Genomic DNA, 23674 nt, shown 5'->3' on the forward strand with positions numbered 1-23674 from the left:
TACCGTGGCCTGGGTTCAAATTCTGTCTCAGCTCAGAACATCATGAAGAACAGGAATGTGAAAAATCTAGCAGGAACAACTCTGTCAAGACCTCCTCACGTAACTCTTAACTAACATGTAGTTCTGAACTCAGAACTTAAGATTGGGAGTTCCCTGGTGCTCCAGTGGTTAGGACTTGGCGCTTTCACTGCTGTGGCCCAGGTTCAGTCCCTCATCGGGGAACTAAGATCCTGCATATACATACACATACACCACACACATATATACACACTCATTATTTAGGAAAATGTTTTCTAATTAAACTATGATTAACAAGAAAAAGAAAAAAAAACTTTTTTTATTAAGCACTGTTAGCAAATTGCTATCATTAATAAAATAAGCCATGGGATGTTATTTACGCTAGAAGCATGGGGACAAAATATGTGTTAAATGCTGAAATAGAAGCAGATAAATTTGTAGTTTCTGAAAGTTATTCATTAGAGATCTGAAAAATAGGTCTAGGAAGTTCAGAAGTTTCTGGATAGCCCAAATTAATTGGAAGCAATGGACATGCCAGTATTCTGAAGAATTCTAAGAGCAGGAATCTTAGGAATTATTTCTTCCTTTTTTCCTGGTTTCTTGTACTCTATGTCATTTTCTTGGTATCACCTTTAAGCCCTCATTGATGACTGATAGAACAGATTTCTCTGTAACTTCCGTTTAAAGAGCTCTTTCTATGTCACAGGCACTATTCTCCAAACATTTATTATTTAATCTGTCTTTCTCTAAAATACTGCTGTTGTACCTGTGTTAGAGGTGAGTGAATGCAGTGGCTAGGTGATCCGTTTGTGGGTGATGAAGAGGGAAGTTGAGGTTGCAGGCAGACATTGATCCTGAGGTGTCTGTATTTAGGGCCTTGAGCAGTCTGGGGGACGACTGGTTTTGAAAACAGAGGAAACAAGTAGAATAATTAGCTGACCTACTTGGAGCCTTTCCCCACTCTTCCTAAAATCCTTTTCAGAAGTGAATAGCTGGAAGTACTTTTCTTTGGTATTCTGTAAATAATGGAGTGAAAAATAGAATTTGACCATTTAATTGCAGGTCCCCAGTTTCCCTTTGTAGTGTTAGATTAATACAGGTGATGAGTATATTTTCCATCATTAGTCTTGTGGCTGCACCTTGTCTGCCCCCCATTTCCTGGGATCTGCTGCTTGACCCATGATGTTTCTCAAATTCGGCAGGTTGATGAGTAAGAATAATGACTGGCATTCCTGTTCCTGCCATACGAGGTGTGACCACAGTTCTTTCGGGGAACGTGGCGAAGTGGTTAAGGGCATAGGGCTCTGGAGTCATATGGACCTGGGGCCAGCCCTGGCCTCACCCTGCACATCTGCAGGGACCTGGGACAGCCTCCAGGCCATATCTTCCGCTGTCACTGGGGATAAGTATACCCACCTTGTAAAGTTGGGGAGAGGATTGAGTGCCCAGTCTTCTCTGTGTACCTGGTACGTAGCTCATTGTCTATTAGATGTTATCAGTGATTGATTATTCTTACAGTCTCAGAAATGTATCTCTCTTTCATTAAAGCATTAACTCTTTTGTGTCCTTGCAATGCTTCTCTCCCTTTGGGGAGGGGGATGTGCTGGAAAGTGAGTTTTGTTGTCAGAACTAAGGCTCCCACATTCCAAAAAGATCATCCGTTTCTGGTGGAGGTGCACATCCACAGTCCTGAGGTCGCTAAAGGCACAGACATTGAGCAAGTCGTCTAAGTCTCGCAAAGCACTGCATAGAGGTGCTAAATAACACCTGGGTGACCTGATGCTTTTTCTTCTTCGGCTCAACAGGTTGTCTTGATTGAATGTCAGTTGGTGAAATATTGCCCCTTCTCCATCTGAATTATGAAAATGGAAAATACAAGAAATTATAACCTTAGCAGCCGGAAGAAAATCTTAGCTTACAGAATCCATCAGTTTGGGAGCAGACCTTTTCCTCTTGCCACCTGTTGTTGGCCTGTGTGATCCAGGAAGTTAGGGGAATGGATGATAAAAGGCCATTGTGAATTAGGAAACTTAGTTTTGGGGAACTTAGAGCTTATTTTTCTTAAGTCAGAAGTTATTCCTCAAGGAAATTCCTTATAGAACTCAGGTAACAAGTCTCATACATAGGCCCAGGATGTAGGGAAGACCATGCCAAGACCTGGGATTCTGAGGTTTGGCAGCGAGACGTGAGGGGCTCGGCATGATACTGTTTTAACTGTTCCCAACAACGTTCATCTTTGTGTTTCATTTGCTCCTTCTGCATTTGGGAAATCTGCTTCAGAAAAAAAATCTGCTTTTTTTAAAAAACGGTGTTTCATAAAAGATCCATATGGTAACGTTCAATAAATTTCTTTTTAACTAATTTCACATGAAAGCCAAGAGAAATGTATGTGCTTTAATGTAGACTCCAAGGGAAAGATTCTTTCATGCATTTCTTCTTTTCCAATGACGTCTCTTTCCCTGTGGCCTTACCCGTGCCCGCAGCCGTGCCTTTGGAGCGTCTGCGTCCCATTTGGTTCATTCCTCTGGGCAGCAATGCTTGGTGTTCTGGTAGCAGATTGCTTGCAGTTCTGGAAACATGACTTCCTCAGATACTCTGTTAGAACATTCTTCCCTTGGCTTACCCTGGGAAGAGACAGATTATAAAGTGGAAAACTATTTTTAATCGTTTTCTGGTGTTATTTGTAAAGATTGGATCGCAAAGAATCAGTATGTGGATATGATACCTCTTATAAAAAGTTACCTCTTATATCTCTTAGGAAAAGCCATGATTGCAGAGTAGAAAGTCCAAAATAATAATGGCTTCAGTGAGAGAAGAGTTTCTTTTTCTGTTTTTTGTTTTTTTCCACAGCCAGCAAGCTCCCCACCGCCACCCCGGGGTGGGGTGCAGTCCTTGGCTGACGGTGTCCTCAGGGGCTCAAGTGCCCATCCTTCTTTGATGCATTCTTCCTTCGGCAAGTTGCCACGTGGGCATCTGGAAGGAAAAGAACTCCCCCAGCTGTCTATTGCCCCTTTCAGGAGGCTTCCCAAAAGAGCAGTCTAACAACTTGCCCTTAGGTCCTTGGACAGAACAGTGTGTTGACTACAAGGGAAGCGAAGGGTTGTAGTCCTTCAGCGGGGCTCACTGCACGTTTAGTAACACAGGCCTCTGCCGGGCAGAAAGGAACAAGGGGTTCGGTTAGGCAACCACCAATCCCTGCCCCACTGGCCAACGTTCTAGCTGATTTAAGAGAAAAACATGATACAACTAGAAGTTAAAGTATTATGTTCCCAAATTAAAAATAAGAGGTTAGATGCTTACTGAATTTATTCGATCTGTGTTTAGACTTTGTGATTAAGTCTAGTTGCATTTAGAACTGGAAATAGTACTGTCAGAGAATAAAGTAAGATCACTTCCTGGTGTGGGTTTATTCCCATGACATGAAAGCCTTCAGTTGTCAGAACCCACCTGCTTATCATAGAGAAATATGGCTGTGAAGACAGAGTAGTTGGTCTGAGCAGATACCAGCATTCTCAATGATAGTTTAATTAATCAAAAAATTAATTGGAAGATTAAAAAATATATGTACTTTTACCATTAATTTCAAGTATGTAAATATGTGTTCATTACCCAGTCTCTTAATAAGGGCTGAGGCCTTTTTTGAAGGTAGTTCCTTCACTGATGTTATGTTTTGGGGCATAAATCACATCTCTGGACAATTTCCAGTTTCAGTTTCTGGAAGTGGAGCAAAAACTAAGACACTTACTAAGCGATCTAAACCTCAACCTCTTCCAGATTTTTCTTTACCATTGTATCCAAGAATTCTTCCAAATTTCTATTATTTCTGACTTTCTTTTGTAGTTAACTCACCTCACCAGATTCAATAGCAATTTGTGACTCCTTGTTTCTAATTCTTTGCAAAGCATCCAACTTAGCTCTTATAGAAATAATTATTTTTCATCTTACCGCTGTCCTTAGTATTTAACCAAATTCTATAATTACAGTAAGGAGTCCAAGCGGTACAGATGTTTTAGGAACAAGTACAGCCAGATCCTGGTCAGTATGAAACTCGCCGAGTGGAAGCCAGAGAAGCCTGTGCTGGAGGGAGGTCCACTCGCCCCTGTGCTCATGTGCTCTGGCGTTGGTTGGCCGGTATGTTTATTGGGAAAATGGAGAGAATTGTTTAAGCTTAGCAGATCCGTTCTCTGGTGGCCAATAAAGAGAGGTTACACTATGAGCTTCTAAGATTTCTTGAAACTTTGAACATCCTCTTGTTTGTTTTTGTGGCTAATCCTTGCCTGGCTCCCTGTATTAGACACAAAGAAGGCCAGAGGATAAAGGACACGGGTCCTTGTTGGACATTATTCTCAACTTACCTTGTACCTTCTTCACATTCTCTGGCTTGCTTATCCGTGCCCTTTCTTCTCCTGCCTCTTTGATTGAATTCTCTAACTTTCCTCCACCCGTGTGCCTCCACCCACCTTTACGTTTCCATTTCTGCCTGCTTTAAAAGGCTAAGATCAAATGTCACGTCTCCCGTGAAGCTGTGTCAGATTCCCCAGCTGGCAGGAAAGTCTTTACTCTTTGAGTTTCCACACCAATTTTAGTCGTGTTTTTTTTTTCTTTTCACTTTTATATCACTTAGCGCTTTTCACCTTGTATTATACTCACTTGCATAAAGTCATTGTTCCCACTGTCTGCTTCAAAACAGGACTTCTGACTCAGCTTGTGACTCCATGCCTCCCACAATGCCTCACAAAGCAGGTGTTCAGTTTATATTTATTTACATGAATGAATGAATGAGGGCATGAATATGGAAAATACTGTATTAACAAAAGCTACAGAATTTCATAATGTAAATTAGGCTAAAATTCTGTAGACTTTGTCAAAATGCCACTACTATAAGTAGTTTTTTATGAGAATAGATTTTTGTTAGGTTCTAAAAATAAAGAATGAAACCAAAAAGCACTGCTTAAAAACATTTTAAAATCCTTAGAATATTTTTTTAGTTTAGCAGAGTAGGAACAAAACCGCAGTATTTTAGATGTGATTTGAAAATATAACCAGCACTGACATGGAACAAAGATTCTAGCCTAAACTTGCAAGATCCATTGCTTACTAAGAACCTTATTTGGGCTATTCTTTTTGGGAGGCAGGATGTAGCTTTTTGCAAATAGAACCTTAAATTCTGAAAGTTATATAAGCTGCAACCCCAGCAGTGTGGAACAAACAGAAGAAGCCAGTTTGCATTACCCATCCTGTGTAAAAAGCACAAATCAACAGATAGCCTGTCAGCTTCCTTCCATTTCCTGTTTCTTAGTGCCCACATTTGGCAGCAGCAGGCACTGTGAGAACCTGACTAAAATAAACGTGACACTGCTTTGCACAGAAAGAGAGGAGGGGCAGCAGTAAAGGCCGAAAGGAAGCTTTTAATACTTTGACTTAAAATTGGGGAAAATGCTTAATCTCTTGGTACCATTGCAATAGGGAAAGAAGTCTGTGATTGCATCACTTTACATTTTTCATGCTTATTTCCTATCCACAGCTGATAATACACAGTTCCATTTGCAAGGTGAGGATAATACTACAGCTCCTGCACAGTGATTTTGAGTTTTGACCCAAACGGGGAAGCTTTAAGCGTACAGAGTCTGATTCAAAACTGGTAGATCCGGGCTTCGCTGATGGCGCAGTGGTTGAGAGTCCGCCTGCTGATGCAGGGGATACGGGTTCATGCCCCGGTCCGGGAAGATCCCACATGCCGCGGAGCGGCTGGGCCCGTGAGCCATGGCTGCTGAGCCTGCGCGTCCAGAGCCTGTGCTCCGCAACGGGAGAGCCCACAACAGTGAGAGGCCCGCGTAAAAAAAGAAAAACTGGTAGATCCAATGTATATGGCATTTGCTCTGTCTGATTTAAAGATTTGAAGTTGTCAAGGAGACGGGGGCTGGTACTAACAATGATGCTGAACCATCAGGACTGCTGGTCCCTCCTCCCAAATTCACTCCCAGGATGGAGAGAGAGAACGGTGAGCAAACCCTGGTGTCATGGGGCAGCTGTTGGAGCTGCTGTGTGTAGGGGGAGGCCGTGTCTTTGGTCATGGGCAGCAGACAGCCCCACAGGGCTGTGTGAGGGAAAGCACACACGGTGGGTCTGTTCTCGCTCCCACCAGCCATTGCCTTGAGGGAACCAGTGCCTGCCCCTCCGTTCACATCTCTGGGCCTAGGGTGCGCATGAGCAAACTCAAGGCCACAACACAGAACCCCTGCAGTGGCGAGGGGCTGAGAAAACGGGTGGAGCTCACTGAACTCCATCAGGCCCTGCTGTGCCCTGCCGCTTCAGAGCCCCAGGCCTGGGCACTGCAGTGGAAAAGTGTCTCTTCCTAACGCTGCTTCTCACCAAGCAGGGGGTGGTTTTTGGAGTGTGGAAGTGACTGGTCGATGGGTGCCCTGGACCCGCACTCTCCACCCCTTGAGCTGACGTGGCCCCTACAGACGAGCGCACCGCCTTTCATGGTACTTGTCTGACATTCCCACAGAAGTGAGCTCACTGGTCAAAATAACAAGACATTAGAGGAATACGACCGCTTCAAAAGGAAAATCACATGCTGGAAATACATTTTTCCAAAGAAGCAGAAATGTTAAAACAGATGAACCAGGAATTTTAAATTAGCCAAATTTAAAGAGATAAGGAAAGAAATTAAAACTATAAGACCCAAATGAGAAAACATTTAAAATGTACAAAAAAGTATGTACAACAAATATAAAGGTTGAAAGAAAGACAACAATAGGTAGGACAAGTAGAATGGATCCAGCTGAGTTATGAATTAATGACTCAGAAAACACGATTGAGGAAATCTTTGAGAAGGAAGAAAACAACAGTAAGTAGGAAATACAAAATAAAAATATAAAAACTAGGAGAATAGAAGTAGAAGTGCTCACATCTGGATGGCAGAAGTCTCAGAAATGGAAAAGAATAAAAAGAAAATAAGTACTTGAAGAAATGTGGCGGTAAATTTCCTAATACTAAGAAGGTAAAGTTTATACTTAAACAGCTCATAGAAAGCCGAAGAAGAGAGGGAAGAAAAAATATATATACACTCATTGCAAAAATCTAAGAATATCAAAGACAAAAACACCCCAAACAACCCAATAAAAATGATAATAACCCCAATCTGGAAACAACCTAAATGCCCATCAACAAGAGAAGCTAAAAACTATTGTGCTATATTTATGCAATGAAGTATTGCTCAGCAATAAAAACTAACAAAATACTGATAAACACAACATCATGAATAAACGTCAGAAACATTAAGCTGGGCAAAAGAAGCCTGACACAAAAGAGAACATACTGGTTGATTCTACTTATATGAAGTTAAATAACAGGTAGAACTAACCTCTGGTGACAGGAGTTTATAATAACGGTAGTCTTTTGGGGTGTGTTAACTGCAAAGGCACAAAGCAAGCATCTGGCTTCTGTGTCTTGATCTATAACATTTTATTCCTTGATCCAGGGTGTGGTAACACAGGTGTATGCATATGTAAAAAACCTTAAAAGTGTACCTGTTATTATATGTATATTATACTTCAATAAGACACCTGAAAGAAAAAAAGTTTAGATAATATCAACATGATGGACATTAGTGAGGAGAAGAACAAAGCAAGTAAAAGAATGCTATATTGTTATTGAGAGGGGAATGCAGGCTCTAGAACGCAGGCTCAGTAGTTGTGGCGCGCAGGCTTAGTTGCTCTGCGGCATGTGGGATCTTCCGGGACCAGGGATCGAACCCATGTCCCCTGCATTGGCAGGCAGATTCTCAACCACTGCACCACCAGGGAAACCCTGAAGATGTGGCAATTTTAATACATGTATCTAACAAAATAACCTCAAAATACTTGAACCCCAAGGTGGCAGAACTATAAGGATAAAATGGTTACCTGGTATTGCAGAAGCAGCTTTCAACCCATGCTCTTGATTTTCAATAAGTCGGCAATAACTCAGAAAAGATATAGAAAATCTGAATAACAAAATTGATAACCTTAATCTAATGGATATATACAGAATTCTGCAACCGAGAATTAGAAAAGACATATTTTTTCCTCAGTCCACGTGAAGCATTTACAGTTGACTCAAGTATCAGGCAAAAAAGCCTCAATAAATTTCAAAGAATAGGTCCATATAGAAGGGACTCTTGCCACTGTGTAACTGAGTTAAAATTTAATAACAAAAAGACAAGGAGGATATCTTTGTGTATTTGGAAATTAAAAGACAAACTTCTAAATAACTCACAATGAAAAGAAACCACAATGGAAAGTTACTGAATGATAATGAAAACTACACAAAAAGACCTGTGAGATGCAGCGAAAGGGAAAGTTCTCTCACTTTTTTAATCCTTGAGAAATCTTTAGCTTTAAATCTGTCTAAAAGAAGGCCTCAAAATGAATAAGCCATGTGTATATCTTAAGAATTAGAAAAATAATGACAGAATAAACCTAAATTAAGTTGAAGAGATAGTAAAAAGAGCAGAAGTTAATGAAATAGAATCAAAGGTATTACAATATAGAAAATCAACAAAGCAAAAACTGGATCTTTGAAAAGAAATAATAGACAAATTTCTGCCATAAATGATCAACTGAAAGAGCAGAAGAACACAAATGCTATAATGAATTTAAAGGGGGACATAAGTACAGATAAAGAAGAATAAAGAGTTACTACTGGAATATTATCAACAATTCTATGCTAGCAAATTTGAAAGCATTAATGGACAAATTCTTGGGAAAATATTTACTAGAATTGAACTGAAAAATAATAGACTTCAATAGCCCTATAGCTATTAAAGAAACTGAAGTAGTGATTATCATCTTCCCACAAAGAAAACACAAGACAAATGGTTTTATAGGCAAGTTTTAATAAACATTCCAAGGACAATCCCAATTTTATTCAAACTCTTGGCAAGAGTTAGAGGAAAAGAAGGAAGAATACCAATTCATTCTAAAAAGCCAGTATAACTATGCTACCAAAACCAGACCAGAACAGTATGAGAATGGAAAAGTATAGGCCACTTATCTCATGAACAGAGACAAAAATCCTAAGCAATATTACTAGCAAATCAAGTAGACATTGTATATAAAAAAAGAAACATATCTATATGTTTCTCTTAGTACATGTAGAAAAAGTACTTGATAGTATTCTAATTAATGTCAGAATCTCTTAGTGAATCAGAAGTAGAAGGCAATACCTTAAACAATAAAGAGTGTGTTTAAAAACCAGAGCACCAGCATTCTAAATGTGGAAACGGTAGAAGTACAGTTGGCCTGCCGTATCTGCAGTTCTGCCTTCTCAGATTCAACCAACTGCAGATCAAAAATATTAGGAAAAAGAATTCCAGAAAATTCCAAAAGCAGAACTTGATTTGCTACACACCAGCAACTAATTACATTGTATTTACAGTTATTTACATAGCATTAGGTGTCGTAAGTAATCCAGAGATGATTTAAATTGTGAGGGAGTATGTCCATATGTAAATACTAAGCCATTTTATATGAGACTTGTGTATCTGTGGATTTTTGGTATCCGTGTGGGTCCTGTAACCAATACCCTGTGGATATCGAGGGATGACTGTATTTATTCCCTTACAATTAAAAAATGCCACAAGGAGTCTTGCTATTATCACTTCTACTGAAATTTTATTGGAAGTTCTATGCAGTGTAATGAGGTTAAAAAAATACTGACTGGAATCATAAAGATTAGGAAGGAGAAATAAAAGTATCATTATTTGCAGATGATATAATCACATTAAAAAGTCAAAACAATTTTAAATAAATTATTTTAGGAGTTGGGAGTTTAGCAAGGTGGCTGGATTCAAAAGCAGTTGCACTTCTTTACATCACAAGCAACTAAAAACATTTAATAAGAAGCCATCATTAACAATAGTTATGGAGCATATAATGTACTGAGTAGTAAATCTAGCTAAACATGCACTATCTCTACAGGGAAAATTAGAAATGTTTATTAAGTCATAATTAAAAACACATAAAAATGAGCGATACCATGTGAATAGACAGGGAGACTTATGCGGCAGACTGTGTTTTCCAAAGATAGCCACAGCAGTATTTACTATCCCATCTACTTTCTTAGAAAGTGACTGGTATTTCTCCCTCCAGAAATGGGTTTATGATTCTAGGCTGGAAGTGATACTACGTAACTTCCCAGGTTAGACCGTGAAAGGTGATACAGCTTCCTCTTGGTTCTCCGGGAACCAAGCCACTGTGCTGTGAGAAAGCCAGGCAGCCGCATGGAGAGGCCATAAATGGATGCTCTGAATGACAGCCACAGCTGAGTTTCCAGCAGACAGCCGGCTTCAACAGCCAGACATGTGAATGAAGGAGCCTTCAGACGAGTCCTGCTGTGAGCTACTGAGTCTCCTTCAGTCTTTCCATCTTCCCACCTGAGGCCAGATGTCACGGTAGGTGAAGAACCGTCTCTGCTGTGCTTCCTCGGAATCCTGACCTACGTATTTCTGACCAACAAAATGGTGGTGGTTTTATATCATTAAATGTCAATTCTTCTCAAATTAACGGATAGATTTAATACAATTCCACCCAAAATTTCTACAGGGTATTCCTGGTAGAATTTGGTGAGATTATTCTGAAGTCTACATGAAACAATAATGAGATAGCCCGGACATTTTTGAAGAACGATAGCAGGAGGAGGGGATTTACCTTACCAAGCAGCAGGATTTCTCATGAAATTATGGTAATTAAAACTGTCTGACATGGTGCAGAGATAAGCAAAACATGTTTATGGAAGTTTGGTATATGACCAAAGTGGCATGACAGATAATGGAGAAAGGAGAGACAATTTGATTAATAGGAGAAGAGAAAATGTTGTCCATATGGGAAAAGATGAAGTTGTATTCCTTCTTCACAACATATGTAAAAATCAATCCCAAATGATTAAGGACTAATATGTAAAAGCCAAAACATGAACATGGTTAGGAAAAATTTTTTTGACTAAATTTTAAAAAGCATTGAATATAATGATAAGATTGATAAATTTTAATATATAAAAATTAAGAACTTTAAGGAAAGAACTACAAAACAACCAGAAAATAAGTGACAAAATGACAATAGGTACATGCTTATCAATAATCATTTTAAAGGTAAATCCTTTTACCTTTAAAATCGTTTTAAAGGTAACTCTACAATTAAAAGATGTAGAGTGAATGAATAATAACAAACAAACAAACAAGAACAAGACCCATATATATGCTGCCTACAAGAGGCACACTTTAGAGCTAGAGATACACACAGATGAAAATGAAAGGATGGAGAAAGATGTTCCATGCAAATGGAAATGAAAACTGGGGTAGCAATACTCCTATCAAACAAAATAGACTTTAAAACAAAGTCTATGACAAAAGACAAAGCAGGGGGCTTCCCTGGTGGCGCAGTGGTTGAGAGTCCGCCTGCCGATGCAGGGGACACGGGTTCGTGCCCCGGTCTGGGAAGATCCCACATGCCGCAGACCGGCTGGGCCAGTGAGCCACGGCTGCTGAGCCTGCGCGTCCGGAGCCTGTGCTCCGCAATGGGAGAGGCCACAACAGTGAGAGGCCTGATTACCACAAAAAATTTAAAAAAAAAGACAAAGCAGGGCATTACATAATGATAAAGGAGTCAATGCAAGAAGAAGATATATAATGTTCATAAACATATGCACCTAACACAGGAGCATCTAAATATATAAAGCAAATATTAACAGACATAAAGGGAGAGATTGGTAGTAATACATTAATAATAGGGGACTTTAATACCCCACTTACATCAATGAATGTTGATAGATCAGACAGAAAATCAATAAGGAAAGAGTGGCCTTAAATGACACGTTAGACCATTTGGAATTCACAGATAGTTACAGAACGTTCCATACAAAAACAATACACATTCTTTTCAAGTGCACATGGAACTTTCTCCAGGTCACATGCTAGGCCACAAAAGAAGTCTCAATAAATTTGAGAAAATTGAAATTATATCAAGTATCATTTTCCGACCACAAGGTATGAAACTAGAAATCAATTACAAGAACACTGGAATAAAACACAAACATGTGGAGACTAACCAACATGCTACTAAAAATCCAATGGGTCAACAAAGAAATCAAAGAGAAAAATTTTAAAATACCTTGAGACAAATGAAAATACAAGCGTAACTTTCCAAAATCTATGGGACAGAGCAAAAGCAATTCTAAGAGGAAGGTTTATAGTGATACAAGCCTACTCAAGAAACAAGAAAAATCCCAAATAAACAACCTAAATTTCCACCTAAGGGAATTAGAAAAAGAACAAACAGAGCCCAAAGTTAGCAGAAGGAAGGAAAGAAAGAAAGTAGAAATAAATGAGAGACCACCACCACCACCATCAATAATAATAGAAAAGGTCAATGAAAAGATCTGTTTAAAAGGTAAACCAAATTGATAAACCTTAACCCAGACTCATCAAGAAAAAAAGAGACAGGGACCCAAATAAATAAAACTAGAAATGAAAGAGAAGTTACAACCAATGTCACAGAAGTACAATCTTAAGAGAATACTATGAACAGTTACATGCCAATAAATTGAACAACCTAGAAGAAATGAATAAATTCCTAGAAACATATAATCTTCCAAGACTGAATCAGGAAGAAATAGAAAATCTAAACAGACCAATTACTAGCAATGAAGTTGAATCATTAATCAAAAAACTTTCCATAAACGAAAGACCAGGATCAGATGGCTTCACAGGGGGAGTCTACCAAACATTTAAAGAAGAGTTAATACCTAGCCTTCTCAAACTATTCCAAAACATTGAAAAGGAGGGAACATTTCCAGACTCATTCTATATAAGACCAGCATAACCGTGAAACCAAAACAGGACAAAGACACTACAAAGGAAGAAAATTACAGGCAATATCCCTGATGAACATAGATGTGAAAATCTTCAACAAATATTAGCAAACCAAATTCAGCAATACATTAAAAGGATCGTACATTGTGATCAAGTGAGATTTATTCCAGGGATGCAATGATGGTTTAGTATCTGCAAATCAATCAACATGATACAACACATTAACGAAAAGAAGGATTAAAAAATCACATGATCATCTTAATAGATGCAGAAGAAGCTTTTGGCAAAATCCAGCATCCGTTCATGATAAAAACTCAACAAAGGTAGTATAGAGGGAACATAGTTTGCATGTGGATATCTAGTTTTCCCAACCTCCTTTGCTGAAAGCAATGTTGATTCTGGTGGTTATAGGAGGCATGACTCAAACTTTGCTGATCATGTACCCCTTCCCCTTCTCCACATGGGCTGCCCAGGATTTTGGGGTGAGATTTGATGTGTGCACTGAGAGTGGAAGTTTTTCTTATTCTTTTAAACTGTCAACTGTAAAAGTAGTCACTTGGAGCTTTTTATTTCATTGATTTTGTAGAATCGATCCCTCAGTTTACGTTTCAAGCTATATAATGTTGTATGATGGGTTTTTTAAAGTTCATGTCACAAATGCACAGAACGAAACTTGATAATATACATTCATAAGTTTTGCAAATCTGTTTGGTACACTATTCAACTTAAGACTGCTCTATCTCTTATCCTGGTTATGTATGAATAACATAGGAGAAAAGCATTATTTGACGCAGGACTTGGAAACAAACTGAGAAATAAATTGGTAGAACAAGAAAAATGGAAATTGTATGCTTCTTAAAGAAGGGCTCTAATTGCCAACATTTTTTAATTGAAAAGTTTAAAAATGCCTTTAACCTATTGCCGAAATTTAGAAAGAACCTCTCAGATTTCGCTGTTATGAAAGCATACCTGGAATTCTGAGCATCATTATCTAAAATCTCAAAAAAGAAAAATGCTATGTACTAGGCCACTGTACATTTCCCCCGGTGTAGACTTGTATTAATTCACATTTATCCAACACTTACTATGTTCCAGGCCTGGATACCCTGATACGAAACACAGAGCTTCTGGTTAAGCAGCTCCCAGCCCTCAGGGCAGAGACAAACATATACACACATGAACTGCCAGGTGACATGACCAAATAAGAGCACAGTGCTCCTCGAGTCCAGCGGATGAGGCAGCTAACTTCACCTGCCCCAGACCACTGGTGCTGAAGATGGCACCTGTAGTCAGTGCTGATCTCGTGGGGCATCTTAAAACTAGCTCAGCTCATGGTTGCCTTCTGGTTACTTCTGAAATTAGAAAAGTAGTATAATTTGAACTCGTATTCAGACACAATCCACAAAAATCCTAAAAGTACTTCAATCCCAAAGGAGAGGAGTAGATAAGAAAGAGGTTTGCTCTGGATGGACTTGGAGATATGTGGATTTGACCCCCAGTATCCTCTAGGGCAGGAGAAAGTAGAGCTCTGCCTTGCACAACACAACACACACACACACACACACACACACACACACACACACACACACACACACACACACACACACACACACACATCATGGGCATATATATTAGAGTTTGGAGAAGATACCTAGAAACAGAGAGAGTGATACCAAGCAACACAAACATCTTCAAATTGACTACTTAACACCCTGTTCAGGCTCCAGCATTGCTTGGGCTTGGATACCCTCCGCTGGGTGGGGCTGTGCTACTGTGCAAAAGCTACCCCACGTGGCTTGGGCTCCAAGGCGGAGCTGCCCTGATCTCGGGTCCTGTCACCTTGCTCTGGGCGGTGCTCCACCCACCTCCAGCTTGAACGTCCACTGGCTCCCACACATGGGTATTTCTGATTATACAGTGATCCTTCACCTAATTTTACATTTGGATGCCAAACAGTAATCACCAACCTCACTCCCTGAAGCATTTGAATTATGTGTTATTCTCCAATCCAATGAAGTTAAAGGTCTGTCTCCTCTCTGCTTAGAGCTGATACGAGCACAGATCAATTTAATACACTTATTAAATTGAAAAGAAAACAACTGATAGTCTGCTTTTATTCCATACTTAGAGAATCGTATATCCCAAGTTCTCGGGCAACAGCCACTAATTTCCTTCCCTCTGCTCGATTAGTAGGTAAGACATTTCATATATCTGAATTCAGTATGTGTGCGTGTGTCTTGGGGACCCCTAATATTCTTCTTCTAGCATCTTAAGATGGCTAAACCTTTCTTATTTAGTCTTCAGACCTCCTTCTTATTTAGCACACCTTGTTGGTGCTCTATTTTATAGAATAGAAATGTTATTATTTATTGTTAGCTATAGGATGATCACTAAATTGAAAACACTTGTGGCAAGGACTTATGTTTCACTTTTACCTCTACTCAGTGATGAGCTAGTTCTCACTTCTGAGAATTTGAACCCACAATAAGATCTGTCTTCTGATCTTTCAAGGACCCTTTAGAAATGTAAGGTTTAGGGTTTGACTGGTGTTATTTTTGCTTTAGTTTTACTATAAACATTCTTCAGCTCTTTCTCCTGTGTACTTTCCCCAAGATGTCATATCACCCCTCTAACTTCAGTTATTACCTCTACTGGGAAGACCCTGGCTCTGCTTGTAAACCCTCGTCTCATTCTTACTGTTCCTTCTCACTATCCATATGCCTCCCTATCGGCCTGATTTCTCAGGTCCTTTTAGATCTAAGTGGCCGCCCGTCCAAGAGGAATTAAAGTTTCCTCCACATTCCATGCACTACATTGTGGAATCATCCAGTGGTTAACAGTTCCTCTTTGTCACTGTAACTGCAGTTTGTTCAAGCTGACATGACAGCAGTCACACAACCAAGGTTATTGACAGTCTCGGCAGGACATGTGCAGACTGCAGAGGATTGTGAAATGTAATATGGGGAAATTTTTGGTGTTCTTATACAAAAAATTTTATAATTATGGTAATTAAGGAATAATAAAGAGATAAATGATTGGCTTTGAAAAAGAATAAAATATCCTACTAGCAGCTCATGTTTATCTCTTCTAAAAAATGTTTCCAAATTTTCAACAGACTACAGTTTTGCTCTTTCATATCCACTGACCTTGTCAAAATTACAGCATAACTGAGTGTGCTTTGTGATGGCTCCAACTACAACACTTTCAGAAGTGGTCCCTTCTTTACTTTCCACTCCCACTTCCTCTTCAAGGGCCTTAGATCATTAGATTCAGAAAACTGACCTGACCTCATTCTGCTGGTGGCTAAAATAAAAGGCGCCTTAGTGCCCAATTGTGTCATCAGATCTATAATGTTGCTAGTATATTCATAGCTGTCCAAAGTACTATATGGAATGAGATCTAGAAACCAAGCTGACGGGGGTAGATAGGCTTGTGCTTGGCCACTCAGCTGTCACTGCTTCTAGACCCTTTCGGTGGACAGAGCCAGAAAACTTATTTTTAAATTTCATGAGTTTACACTGATAACTTTAATATTAGCTTAGGAACACAGAGTTCTTCTCCTTTTCCCATTCCATATTTGTATATCTCTTTTTCACAGTGAGAGCCCTGGTTCCCTACAACATCAGAATGAATATATCTACTCAGTTCCTCTATCCTCCAACCCCAGCAAAATAGTTTCAGAATCACTACATGAGTGATACCACCAGCAACAAGTTGGTCCTACTTTACTGCTAAGTAAAGTTCAAATATTTTGGGGGTTTTTTTGCAACTGCAATTATTTTGTGTTTAGAATATAGCCTTAGTATTAAAGTTTATAGTCAGAGAACTGAGTTCCGAAGTGGCTGGAATTAATTCTTCTTCTTCTGTGTGGTTATATATTAGATGTACACTTAGGTTAATTTTTTTGTAGTCAATTTTAGTTTGATTTTTTAATCCTTTCATTTAATTGTTTTCTTTTGAATATGTAAAACATACATAACTCAAAAGTCAAAATCATATAAAGAGGAATAGCCAGAGAGGTCTCATTCCTATCCGTTTGCCTCCACCTGCTTCCCACCAACCGTACATATAACTATCATCCCTGGTTTATAACTTATCCCTTCTGTATTTCTTTTTGCAGTGTATATATATATATATATATATATATATATATATATATATATATAATTATTCCTTCTTTCTTACAGAAAGGACAGCATGCTGTACACACTCTTTTGTACTTTTTTTTCATTTAAAATATATCCTGGAAGTCACTCTGCATGAGTTCAGAGGGCTCTTCCTCATTCTTGGTACTCCAGTATATAGATGTACCATACTTTATTCAACCAGTTTCCCATGAATGAGTATCAAGTTGTTCCCGATGTTTTGCTATTATAAATAATGCCACAATTATTAAAAACCTGTTCCTATGTTGTTTTGTACTTGTAGAGGTGTCTGTTCAGAGCAAACTCCTAGAAGTAGAATTTCCAGATCAAAGCGTAAATGCAGACACAGTTTGTTGGCTCCTTCTAAATCCTTTGTTGGGGTACCGCCTTGTCCTCCGCCCCACCCCACCGGTCCCAGGAGTGTAAGTGAGGCCTTTCTCCCCAGAGCTGCTGTAGGAGATACCTAACTTCTGGCCCACATTCCCCCAGCTCCCCTGAGTCCTGCAGCTGTGATAGACAGTTTCCAGGTCACTGACAGCTGCCCACTTCCAGCACCTGTGTCTCTCTCCTCATCCTGAGGGAGAAGCAGTTCACTAAACCCAGAGGGGAGGCCCGTTTCAATGTAAAAGCACAGAGGTTGAAAGAGAATGCTTTGTTTGAAGAACAGCTTGAAATTGACTGCTATGAATGTGACTGGAGTGTGTAATTTGGAAATTCATAAAGATCCATTGTGGACAAATTGTGAACGACACCGTATGCCATTTGCAGAGCACAGACTCAAATGAGAGTGTCTGCTCTGTGTGGGACCTGTGTTCAGAGTCCCATGGTCTAAATAAACTGCTTTCAATGCATTTTTATCTCTCTCAAATTGACTTTAACAATGACTTTCTCTTCCTAAGAATCAAGCACATTCATATACTTTTTGTGCTCACCTATTTTCATTCAGAACATATTCAGGTCAATCAATACTTATTGAAGAGTTTGTCCGTATTTTCGTGGATTGTTTTACTGTAGTAGCTTATACAAGATTTGACTGCAGCACTTATTAATCCATTCAATAAATAATCATTCACTGCCTTTTTCATTTAAAACGTTCTTGTCTGATAATAATAATAATACGTTTTCATATGAAATATGTAAAATAAAGAGGTTCATGAATAAAAATATAAAGATTGCCTTTAAGGCACCAACCCACATAACCACTGCCATTTACATTATGGTATCATTTTCATTTATTTAATCCCCCAATAAAGTAATTCCCTAGTGACAGGAACAATGGCACATTCATTAAAAAAATAATTCCTCCTTTATCAAATGAAGCCATGCTCGTATTGTAGAGAAAAAAGAAAATATCACTCCTGTTCTACCTCCTACTCTATTCTTTCTAAGCATAAAGGAAGAAAATAAGACCCTTGCCACTGTTGTACAACCTGATGTGGCGTCTTCTTTCACCTGTTAGTATTCCCTAAGCTCCTGTATGCTGCCTAGATAATTCCCCTGCTTACCTTAAGGTTATGGGGAAGAGGGAACTGAAATGTTTAGTATTTCCTGTGCTACTTTATATCTATATCACAGTCTGTTAGAGGTGGGAAAATCACAGGCAGTGCATGAAATGTAACTGTCAAAAACCCAAGATAAATACCCTTTTTTAAAAAAAATTTATATTATTTGTTTTTTTATACACCAGGTTCTTATTAGTCATCAGTTTTATACACATCAGTGTATACATGTCAATCCCAATCGCCCAATTCATCACACCACCACCACCACCCCGCTGCTTTTCCCCCTTGGTGTCCATATGTTTGTTCTATGCATCTGTGTCTCTATTTCTGCCCTGCAAACCAGTTCATCTGTACTATTTTTCTAGATTCCACATATATGCTTTAATATACAATATTTGTTTTTCTTTTTCTGACTTACTTCACTCTGTATGACAGTCTCTAGATCCATCCACGTCTCTACAAATGACCCAATTTTGTTCCTTTTTATGGCTGAGTAACATTCCACTGTATATATGTACCACATCTTCTTTATCCATTCGTCTTTCGATGGGCATTTAGGTTGCTTCCATGACCTTGACATTGTAAATAGTGCTGCAATGAACATTGGGGTGCTTGTGTTTTTTTGAATTATGGTTTTCTCTGGGTAAATGCCCAATAATGGGATTGCTGGGTCTTATGGTAATTCTATTTTTAGTTTTTTAAGGAACCTCCATATGTTCTCTATAGTGGTTGTATCAATTTACATTCCCACCCGCAGTGCAAGAGGGTTCCCTTTTCTCCACACCCTCTCCAGCATTTGTTGTTTGTACATTTTGTGATGATGCCCATTCTAACTGGTGTGAGGTGATACCTCGTTGTAGTTTTGATTTGTATTTCTCTAATAATTAGTGATGTTGAGTAGCTTTTCATGTGCTTCTTGGCCATCTGTATGTCTTCTTTGGAGAAATGTCTATTTAGGTCTTCTGCCCTTTTTGCATTGGGTTGTTTGTTTTTTTAATATTGAACTTCATGAGCTGTGTATATATTTTGGAGATTAATCCTTTGTCCATTGATTCATTTCCAAATATTTTCTCCCATTCTGAGAGTTGTCTTTTCATCTTGTTTATGGTTTCCTTTGCTGTGCAAAAGCTTTTTAAGTTTCATTAGGTCCCATTTGTTTATTTTTGTTTTTATTTCGATTACTCTAGGAGGTGGATCAAAAAAGATCTTGCTGTGATTTATGTCAAAGAGTGTCCTTCCTATGTTTTCCTCTAAGAGTTTTATAGTATCCAGTCTTACATTTAGGTCTCTAATCCATTGTGAGTTATTTTTGTGTATGGTGTTAGGGAGTGTTCTAATATCATACTTTTCCATGTAGCTGTCCAGTTTTTCCAGCACCACTTATTGAAGAGACTGTCTTTTCTCCATTGTATATCCTTGCCTCCTTTGTCATAGATTAGTTGACCATAGGTGCATGGGCTTACCTCTGGGCTTTCTATCCTGTTCCATTGATCTATATTTCTGTTTTTGTGCCAGTACCATATTGTCTTGACACTGTAGCTTTGTCGTATAGTCTGAAGTCAGGGAGCCTGATTCCTCCAGCTCCTTTTTTTTCCCTCAAGACTGCTTTGGCTATTCAGGGTCTTTTGTGTCTCCATACAAATTTTAAGATTTTTTTGTTCTAGTTCTGTAAAAAATGCCATTAGTAATTTGATAGGGATTGCATTGAATCTGTAGATTGCTTTGGGTAGTATAGTCATTTTCATAATATTGATTCTTCCACTCCAAGAACATGGTATATCTCTCCATCTGTTTGTATCTTCTTTAATTTCTTTCATCAGTGTCTTATAGTTTTCTGCCTTACAGGTCTTTTGTCTCCCTAGGTAGGTTTATTCCTAGGTATTTTATTCTTTTTGTTGCAATGGTAAATGGCAGTATTTCCTTAATTTCTTTTTCAGATTTTTCATCGTTAGTGTATAGGAATGCAAGAGATTTCTGTGCATTAATTTTGTATCCTGCAACTTTACCAAATTCATAGATTAGCTCTAGTAGTTTTCTGGTGGCATCTTTAGGATTCTCTATGCATAGTATCATGTTCTCTGCAAACAGTGACAATTTTACTTCTTCTCTTCCAATTTCTATTCCTTTTTTTTTCTTTTTCTTGTCTGATTGCCATGGCTAGGACTTCCAAAACTATGTTGAATAATAGTGGTGAGAGTGGACATCCTTGTCTTGCTCCTGATCTTAGAGGAAATGCTTTCAGTTTTTCACCATTGAGAATGATGTTTGCTGTGGGTTTGTCATATGTGGCCTTTATTATGTTGAGGTAGTTTCCCTCTATGCCCACTTTCTGGAGAGCTTTTATCATAAATTGGTGTTGAATTCTGTCAAAAGCTTTTTCTGCAACTATTGAGATGATCATATGGTTTTTATTCTTCAATTTGTTAATATGGTGTATCACATTGATTGATTTGCGTATATTGAAGAATCCTTGCTTCCGTGAAATAAATCCCACTTGATCATGGTGTATGATCCTTTTAATGTGTTGTTGAATTCTGTTTGCTAGTATTTTGTTGAGGATTTTTGCACCTATATTCATCAGTGATATTGGTGTGTAATTTTCTTTTTTTGTAGTATCTTTGTCTGGCTTTGGTATCAGGGTGACGGTGGCCTCATGGAGTGAGTTTGGGACTATTCTGTCCTCTGCAATTTTTTGGAAGACTTTGAGAAGGATGGGTTTTAGCTCTTCTCTAAATGTTTGATAGAATTCACCTGTGAAGGCATCTAGTCCTGGACATTTGTTTGTTGGACGATTTTTAATCACAATTTCAATTTCCTTACTTGTGATTGGTCTGTTGATGTTTTCTATTTCTGCCTGGTTCAGTCTTTGGAAGGCTATACTTTTCTAAGAATTTGTCTACTTCTTCCAGGTTGTCCATTTTATTGGCATAGAGTTGCTTGTAGTAGTCTGTTAGGATGCTTCCTATTTCTGCGGTGTCTGTTGTAACTTCTTTTTCATTTCTGATTTCATTGATTTGAGTCCTCTCCTTGTTTTTTATGATGAGTCTGGTTAATGGTTTATCAATTTTGTTTATCTTCTCAAAGAACCAGATTTTAGTTTTATTCATCTTTGCTATTGTTTTCTTTGTTTCTATTTCATTTATTTCTGCTTTGATCTTTCTGATTTCCCTCCTTTTAGTAACTTTGAGTTTTGTTTGTTCTTCTTTCTCTACTTCTTTTAGGTTTAAGGTTAGATTGTTTATCTGAGATGTTTGTTGTTTCTTGAGGTAGGATTGTATTGCTATAAACTTCCCTCTTAGAGCTGCTGTTGCTGCATCTGATAGGTTTTGGATTGTCGTGTTTTCATTGTCATTTGTCTCTAGGTATTTTTTGATTTCCTCTTTGATTTCTTCAGTGATCTCTTGGTTATTTAGTAATGTATTGTTTTTCCTCACTGTGTTTGTGTTCTTTACGTTTTTTTCCCTGTAATTGATTTCTAATCTCATAGCGTTTTGGTCAGAAAAGATGCTTGATATGATTTCAATTTTCTTAAATTTACTGAGATTTGATTTGTGACCCAAGATGTGATCTATCCTGTAGAATGTTCCGTGCGCACTTGAGAAGAAAATGTAAGCTGCTGTTTTTGGATGGAATGTTTCATAAATATCAATTAAATCTATCTGGTCTATTGTGTCATTTAAAGCTTGTGTTTCCTTATTAATTTTCTGTTTGGATGATCTGTCCATTAGTGTAAGTGAGGTGTTAAAGTCCCCCACTATTATTGTGTTGATTTCCTCTTTTAGAGCTGTTAGCAGTTGCCTTATGTATTGAGGTGCTCTGATGTTGGGTGCATATATATTTATAATTGTTATGTCTTCTTCTTGGATTGATCCCTTGATCATTATGCAGTGTCCTTCCTTGTCTCTTGTAACATTCTTTATTTTAAAGTCTATTTTATCTGATATGAGTATTGCTACTCCAGGTTTCTTTTGATTTCCATTTGCATGGAACATCTTTTTCCATCCCCTCACTTTCAGTCTGTATGTGTCCCTAGGTCTGAAGTGGGTCTCTTGTAGACAGCCTATATATGGGTCTTGTTTTTATATCCATTCAGCAAGCCTGTGTCTTTTGGTTGGAGCATTTAATCCATTCACATTTAAGGTAATTATTGATATGTATGTTCCTATGACCATTTTCTTAATTGTTTTGGGTTTGTTTTTGTAGGTCCTTTTCTTCTCTTGTGTTTCTCACTTAGAGAAATTCCTTTAGCATTTGTTATAGAGCTGGTTTGGTGGTGCTGAATTCTCTTAGCTTTTGCTTGTCTGTAATGCTTTTGATTTCTGCATTGAATCTGAATGAGATTGGTAGAGTAATCCTTGCTTGGTAGAGTAATCTTGGCTGTAGGTTATTCCCTTTCATCACTTTAAATATGTCCTGCCACTCCCTTCTGGCTTGTAGAGTTTCTGTTGAGAAATCAGCTGTTAACCTTATGGGAGTTCCCTTGTATGTTATTTGTCATTTTTCCCTTGCTGCTTTCAATAATTTTTCTTTGTCTTTAATTTTTGCCAGTTTGATTAGTATGTGTCTTAGCATGTTTCCTCTTGAGTTTATCCTATATGGGACTCTCTGTGCTTCCTGTACTTGGCTGGCTATTTCCTTTCCCATGTTAGGAAAGTTTTCAACTATAATCTCTTCAAATATTTTCTTGAGTGCTTTCTCTCTCTCTCCTCCTTCTGGGACCCCTATAATGTGAATGTTGTTGCATTTAATGTTGTCCCAGAGGTCTCTTAGCCTGTCTTCATTTCTTTTCATTCTTTTTTCTTTAGTCTGTTCCACCGCAGTGAATTCCACCGTTCTGTCTTCCAGGTCACTTATCCGTTCTTCTGCCTCAGTTATTCTGCTATTGATTCCTTCTAGTGTATTTTTCATTTCAGTCATTGTATTGTTCATCTCTGTTTGTTTGTTCTTTAATTCTTCTAGGTCTTTGTTAAACATTTCTTGCATCTTCTCGATCTTTGTCTCCATTCTATTTCCTAGGTCCTGGATCATCTTCACTGTCATTATTCTGAATTCTCTTTCTGGAAAGTTGCATATCTCCACTTCATTTAGTTGTTTTTCTGGGGTTTTATCTTGTTCCTTCATCTGGTACATAGCCCTCTGCCTTTTCATCTTGTCTA

General features: G+C 38.4%; 1 protein-coding gene across 4 annotated transcripts in view; it reads left to right on the top strand.

Moving 5' to 3' along the window:
* Positions 1-23674, top strand: part of RTTN (rotatin) — a 179715-nt gene that overhangs the window by 140331 nt on the left and 15710 nt on the right. The window contains exon 49 of one of the 4 annotated variants that reach the window (XR_013831189.1): positions 4002-4149. The exons of the other annotated variants lie outside the window; for them this stretch is intronic. The gene's annotated coding sequence lies outside the window, so the exon portion shown is untranslated. The remainder of the gene's footprint in view (positions 1-4001; positions 4150-23674) is intronic. 4 annotated transcript variants of the gene reach the window in all.

The sequence above is a fragment of the Stenella coeruleoalba genome (genome assembly GCF_951394435.1).
Source record: "Stenella coeruleoalba genome assembly, chromosome: 14".
Lineage (NCBI taxonomy): Eukaryota > Metazoa > Chordata > Mammalia > Artiodactyla > Delphinidae > Stenella > Stenella coeruleoalba.